Below are 7,839 nucleotides of genomic sequence, written 5' to 3'. Positions count from 1 at the left end.
TTTACAACTAGTTTATAAGTACTCATATTTAAGGATTCCATCATAATATAGTTCAACTGTAAAATAAGTTTAGATAATATGATTCTTGGACATAATTCTCTGTTCAGAATTATCTTCCAAATCAGCACAGAAACAGTAGTTTAAAGATGAGTTAAAATCCTGATTATTACCTTGGAGCAATTTCATACTGTGTATTAGTTTCTAAGATTATTCGACTAGATGAAAAATAAAGGTGATCCCTGAGTAAGTAACAAGATACAAACAACTCATCTTAGAAGGAGATATTCCAGGCCCTTTCACCATCATCATTACAGAAGAACTTTGAAAGATTATTGTATTCCATAGGGAAAAGGTCTAATCATGTGTATACCTGACAAAGTGAAAGATGTAGCCCTCAAATTGTTTTCGTTATTAAGTTTTTTCAGTTAAGTTCCGATAGAAAGCCTGCATAGATATTTTTCTTCTATCATATTTAGAGTATTAGATTACTTTTCATTAAAATTGTTTTGTCATTTAAAAAATATCCCTGAAAAAATTAAAACAAATACATCTCTGAGTATTCTATAAACTATCAGGGGTAAATAATCTTTTCAGCAGACACACTAAATTGAACAATGTAAGAAGCATTCTTAGTTATCTTTATTTAAGGTTGCTCTCTGTAGATCTTTATTGTAAGAATAAAAATTTCAAGCAAAATATAACACATTGGTTCTGTTTATATTCCTTATGGCATTTTGAGTCCAGCTACAATTTAACAAGTTTTTAGATTTCTTTGTAAAACTCCAAGGATTTGTCAAAAGCTTCCTTGAGATAAAGCTGTTCTTACTTTATCAGCAGCATGTCACAGGGGTGAAACGTCTTGTTTTTCTGGCAGTAATTTTTTTTATACAGTACAAGCTACATTTCGTACACACGCTTTGGCAGCGCAGTTAACATTTCATATGCATAACCTTTATAATATGTGTCTATTCCATACTGGGATGAGTATGTTTTAGTTCAATGGTAAAATAACATTTTTACTTTCATCTCTTCTCTATTTTATTTTATTTCAATGATATAATCAACATGGACTAACTTTCTAATGAGAAAAAAAGTTCATCTATGGACTTTGTCAGAGAAAGCAAGAAACACATATGAACCTACTTGTGTATGGAATTAGAAAGTGACCAACAACACCAAGTACATGTATCTTTAATGACCTGCTTTCCCATGGTGCTTTCATTTGAATGAAAACTGGTACTCTAGAAGACCTTAGGACTATAACTAAAGAGCTAGTGCCATTTATAAAGATGTAGAACACTAGTACTTTGAAGTTAGTAAGCCTTTAAGAGTTTGACTTACATGCCTATCTCATTAATAAATCAAAAGAAGTTTAGTTTGATGTCATTTGGAACCCTTTGAATTATTTAATTTCACATGTTTATCTTCTGTGTATGGCATATTTTTGGTTTTTTATTACACAGTGTGATGGAGTCACCAGAAATCCTTTCAGAACTAATTCTGAGTGTAAATATGTACACACATAAAAATAGCTATATGACATGGTTGCAGCTGAATCCAAAAAGGCATAAGGCTTGAATGAAGTGCAACCAAAGCAAATTCTTCATTAGAATTCTTATGTTTGGATTAAAAAATTTTAATTGTGATAAAATAACACCAATCATAAAATTTACCATCTTAATCATTTTTGAGTGTACAGTTCAGTGGCAATAAATACAATCACATTCTTATGTTGGCATCAGCATTTGATAAAAAATATCTTTGTTAGTCTACGGCTATGCTACCCTGAACAAGCCTGATCTCGAAAGCTAAGCAGGGTCAGGCCTGGTTAGTACTTGAATGGGAGACCACCTAGGAAGACCAGGTGCTGTAAGCGTAAAAAATAAAAAATAAGGGATTGTAAACTGACAAGGTCCTTGCAATCTGTGAGGTCAACCAAGGGTTGCCTCACCTAAAAAAAAAAAAATCTTTGTTTTGCTTTTTTGGAGGGAGTTATGGTACATGATGTCATTTTTCTTTGGCCTTTTTCTTTTTTAGGAAGTGTACAAAATAATAGTATCTTTAAAAAAAGAGATAGTGGGCAAACTCTGCAACATGTACTGTCTTGGATCCACAAAGATGATGTTACTGAGTTGTTTTGGTAGAAACAGTGAGGATTTTGCTGTGATTAACCTTGTTACCCTAATCCCTGTTGAGACCAATAACATGAGTTTTTGGAATTTGGGGCTTTTAGTTGCTGCCATTTGGTTTGATTTTTTTTTTTAAGAGATAATTCTAATAAAATTAAAATATTGATTTCAATCCTGAAAAAGCTCAATCATTTCCAGTAAGAAAAAGACTAAAAATACAGATTACAACCTAAATTATCACCCTAACACTGACCAACTAATTTATAACTGTATGATATTTAAAACTTTTTAAAAGGAAGACAAAGGAAGAGACAAAGGAGGAATGAGAGGAAGGAAGAAAGAGACTGAATGCAAACTCACTCGAGGAAAATCCTATAAACGTGGAAGAAACTGACACCATATAGCTGCTCTGGCAGAGACTGCCAGTTGCCTACAATACATTATGTCTCTTCTCTCTTATTAATAGTTCCTGATTTTCATTTGGGCATATTGCAAGAGTATTTGTCCAATCCTCCTTTGCAACGTTAAGCTGTAAGTAAATGTATCCTGCCACACATCTTGGCTTGTGAGGATAAGGGCCATTCCCTGCACATAGCAGCACCAGGATTTCTGAAGCTGCTAAGCTGCTATCTCCTGGTTCTTGCTGCACTGGAGCTGCCATACCAGCCCTGGAATGCTTATTTATAAACTTCTTTTACATGAGAAAAAAATAAACTTTCCTCTTACTTAAGTTGCTGTTGTTGGAGTTCCTCTTACTTGTAGCAAAATCAAATCCTAACAAATACAATAGCTTTGCACTACAAATATTATAAAATTCTTTCAATTTATTATTTATTTAGAAATTAACAATAAACCTCTGATATAGGTAGAGGAGATATTATTATCTCCATTTTAGGGATAAGGAAATGGAGGCTCAGAAAAGATGGGTATCTTGTCCAAGGTCAGAAGGCTTTTCAAGACAAAAGCAAGTTTAGAGTTCATAGCCTCTGGCCATAATCTTACTTTCTAATATATTGTGAATTCTCTCTGGCTTGTGGAAATTAGCTACTAGCATCTTCATTATACAAATAATCATTAATATTTATTGACCATTTAATATATGCTAGGCATTACTGTAAGTTATTTAGCTTTGTTAAATCAATTATGTTTCATAGTTCCATGAAATAGGTACTATTAATTACTCCCATTTTAGAGATGGGGGACTAAGAGGTAAAATATCCTAAGTGATAATGGCAAGGTTGTGATCTTATTAAGGCAAATTGGCTTCATAATATGAGCGCTTCACATGGGTCCTCTAAGCAGGTGAAGGAAAACACATCATGGTTGATGAACCGTGGATTTTCTCCTGAAGGATAATGAGGCACATTGTCTTAGTCCATTCAGACTACAATAAGAAAATACCACAGACTGGGTGGCTTATAAAAAACAAACATTTCTCACAGTTCTGGAGGCTGGGAAGTCCAAGTTCATGGAGTCAGCAGATCCCAGTGTTTGGTGAGAGTCCACTTCCACCTCTTTTATAAGGACGCTAATCCCATTCATAAGGGCTACACTCTCAATTCCCAGTCACCTCCCAAAGGCCCTATCTCCTAATACCACCCATCACCTCACACAGTAGATTTTCAACATGGATTTTGCAGTGGGACAAAAATATTCACATCATAGCACATACATAGTATTATAATTCCAGTATTGAGAGTGCAGCAGGTGCTTAAATAATGTTGTTTCATGCAATATCATTTCATTATAACATTGATGAAATGCCATAGGAACTCAACTCCTGTTTATATCAATTAGTCTATGTTAAAATTGGTTTCTTCACATGTCATTTCCCTTTAATTCTCAGAATCTATTGGTGAGTAGAGTGAGGACTTACTCTACTCATTCGAAAGAAACTTCTTACAGGCAATGCTGAGAAAGAATATGTCTTCCAGGAGTTCTGTAATATCAGCTCTATCATTTAGTTCCTTGAGATTGGCAGGACTCTAAGCTAAATTATCTCTTTTTCTTTCCCCTAATCATATGCTATTTTGATCTTTTTTGAATTAATGAAGTTTTTAGGGCAAATAGGTGGCAATCTAGAATATTTGGAGAACTAGAAGGCATTTGTGTTACTGAATTACACATCTAGAGATCAAATCAAAAATTAAAAAATCAAATCAATAAATTAAATTAAATTTATATATATTATATTGTGATTTTCAACATATATGTAATATATATTATACTTATATGTATTATTATATATATTATATATATATATTACACCTAGACAATGCCTGATATACAGTAGGCACTCAATAAAAATAGCCGCAATTATCTAAGTTGGTCTTTGGATATAGTACTGTGTAGTACACATCTGTTGTTTGTTTGATTAAATTTTTTTATGTCTGTTGGTCTTCATTCCTCCTTCTTCTAGTAAGAGCATCTCAATTTTCCTTTGAAAGCCATTCTCACTCTCAGTTCATGTGATTCATCTAGAACTAAACAGAGTCCTTTTCCAGAGATAAGTACATGACCAGGTTTAATCACTAAGAATCACAGTGAGTGGTTGAGAGATGGGTGTTAGACCACTGATATTTAGGCCTGTGTAAATATACACAATGACAGAAGTAACCAGGATTTAGAAGGATAAAACATTTCATTTCAAAAGCAAAGTGAGAATATTTCAATGTGACTGAGCATCATGCAGAAACATTGCTGCCATTAGAAATTTGACTTTTAGCATTGAATTAGTCTTCCAGTTTTTTAAGATTTGCTGTAACATGAATGGCCGCACACTTCACATGTATCTCACTCATTTCTCCCTTATTTATACTGGAGAAAATCTTACATCACTGGAGGTGAGAATAAAAAGTTTTCATATCATTTCCAGGATACCATCTAGGAAAAGAGCTTATGCTTTCAGAAGAAATGACAGCTTTGTCATTATTTATTGGCTCTTGGCTTCAAGCTTACTTACTATGATAGGCTAAAATTGATCACTATAGGACTGAACCTTGATTCTGTTATGAAAATGACATGAAACCAAATCTACATTCAGAAAGCCTTGCTAAAAAGATTGTTTGTTTTCATGAAATGAAATTCAGGCATTTCCAAAAAACTCTTTGGGAGAACTTTAAGCCAGGGCAATCTCAGAAATTGAGGGTGCAGCATGGCAGTTGCTATGGAGATGCTAACGGAGGTCTTGATGTCCAGTCTTCAATAGGTGGCTGCAAATGAGTTCTCCCAAAAAGGTGAGGGATAAAGGCAAGAATGCAAATTCTATTTAGGGAAAGAGAAGGGGTGGAACTGAGTTTAACATTTAGCATTAAAGTCTGCTTGAGTCCTTATAACCTGCTTCACAAGAGAGACAAGGGGTCCAGAAAGTGCAGAGAGCCAAGAAGTTAGCAATGCAAATTAAAGCTGTTTTTCCAGATTAGCTCAGGAGTAGTCATTAAAAACAGAATGGACACGGGTTGTGGGTGAAGGGGAGAGAAAAAGAGAGAGGAGCGTTATCTAAGAGTATAGAAGGCAACCCCCTCCCCAAGCACAGATATCATGTGAAATCACAGAGCCTAGAGCTATACAGAAATATGAGGGTTGTTGCTAAGGCCTGGAAGATGTTGCTAAGGATTTCTCTTTTTGAAGCCATAAAGGAAGAAAAGGAGGAATTGTATTACTTAAGGGTTACTGAGATAAGTACCAAGTTCTGGCTTCGACCAGAGATTCTCAAGTGGTAATGTACATACTTCCCCTGGAGGGAAAATCAAAAAGTTTTATTCATGTAGCTCCTGGAGTGACTTAAAAATCCTTCAGTAATTTTCTATTGCTTTAGAAATAAAATTCAAATTCTCTAGCATGGCCTCCAGGGCTGAGCACCTGTTGGTTCTAATTGTCATCTGGGCCTCAACTCTTACCCTTCTCTTCTCATAGACAGCCTAGAATTAACCTCATTCTTCCTCTTCCTCTTCAATAATACCCTAACCTTTCCAGGAGATTCACTCTCTCCTGCCTCTGCCTAGAACACATGTGCTGTCACTCTCCCTGTCACACACTCATCCTTGGGTTGGGGCTTGTCACCTCTTCCAGGAGATTCCATTCCCCTCAGTGGCCTCCCTAATTATTTACTGTCTCATCACTCAGTGTTTATTACAACCTGTAATTATTTAGTTTATTCATTTGTTTGTTCATCTTTCCCCATTACAATAGTTAACCATTCGAGTGGTTATTCATTCATGCAACATTTATTGAGCCTTCCATGTGCCTAGATTAGCACTGGCTTTTAGGATTTATTCATGGAAAAAAAAAAAAAGACAAAGATTTCTATCCTTGAGGAACTTACATGAGAGAAGGACCACAATAAATAAGTGAAGCACCTCGTATGTCACATGGTGACATTGATGCAGGAGTGGGAGAAACCCGCCTCCACCCCACTAGAGTAGGAACTCAAGTCTTACACCTATAGAGAGGGTCTTTGACTTTGCACAGGAAAGAATTCAAGAGTTAGAGTCAAAAGGAAAGTTTATTAGAGAAGGAATAACACTCCACAGAGACATAAAATGAGAGAGACCCCAAGTGCCTAAGGAATTCAATTTAAATCCACTTTCCTTTCTGGGTGTGGGTATGCAGCATTAAAGGCACAGGGAAGTAGTTGTTGGTAATCTCAGCAGTAATCTTCTTGTAGGTTCCCGTGGTCTGGCCATATGCTGATCAGCCAGGTTCCCTGTCTAGCAGCATGTAGCAGGCCCTGAATACAACCTAGTTTAATATTTAGTCAATGTGTGTAGTTCTCATGGCTCTTTCTTATACTAACATTTGCTAGGGACAACATAAAGTGGGGATGGCAAGTGCAGAGGGCCGGGGGAAGGGCTGCAATTTGACCAGACTCTGTAATGCACAGTGTAGTTGTTCAACAAGTGGGAGGAAGAGAGGGCACGCGGGAGGAATGGAGAGAGGAGAAAAAGCAAACACCCAAACTCGGAGTCTCTTTAAATTTACAGCACCCATATAGTCACGGTCACATCCTACGGGTGTGTTAGAGAGGAAAAAATTCGAGAAGCACTACCTTATATGTCATTGTTTTTAAACTCCTTCTATGCACTCTCCTGGAATGCAATGATCTCTGTGTTGTTGTTCTACTCTAGTATGGTATTTTCTTGATTATATGACAGAATTGATTGCAAAGCTCACCAGACAATATGATATTAAATTTTCACACCAAATCTAAGATGCATCTTGATTTGAGACATTAAAATGTTGACCTTTTAATCAAGGAACTATTTAAATTATATCTTTACAAGCGATCAGTAGAAAAACCATGATTTTAATTTGGATTATAGCCACGACGCTTGCCTTGTAATTCAGCGCACAAGGAACTCTTGTTGCCTGCAGGCCCTAAACAATCATTATAGGAAAAAGTGTGTTAGGAGGGAGAGACAGGCTTGGTACTTTATATGAAAACTCATAGAGTGCTAATAGCAGATGTTGAAGTCCCAAGGACCCCCACTGTATCAACATAATGTGGATTTTTTTTATGTAGAAGGGAGTTTTAGATACTAAACTGCAAAGAGGAATTTGTACAGAGAGTGCTGGTCATTATAGAAAAATCCATTTATAATGTCCTATTTGCATTTAAAACCAGTGTGATAATCTCTAGAAATGTGCGTAATGAATAAATCAATAACTTTGACTCTCCTTCCCCACCAAATGCCACACTAACAATGAAATA

The 7,839-nt window shown here is 35.8% G+C and overlaps 1 pseudogene; it reads left to right on the top strand.

The window, feature by feature from the left end:
• Window positions 1-1,767: 1,767 nt before the first annotated feature.
• Window positions 1,768-1,876, top strand: LOC120591140 (uncharacterized; annotated as a pseudogene).
• The last annotated feature ends 5,963 nt before the right edge of the window (window positions 1,877-7,839 follow it).

Source organism: Pteropus medius, unplaced genomic scaffold, assembly GCF_902729225.1.
Source record: "Pteropus medius unplaced genomic scaffold, Ma_sr-lr_union100, whole genome shotgun sequence".
Taxonomy (NCBI): Eukaryota; Metazoa; Chordata; class Mammalia; order Chiroptera; family Pteropodidae; genus Pteropus; species Pteropus medius.
Note: the sequence above shows the minus strand (reverse complement) of the source record. Positions and strands in the feature narration are given on the sequence as shown.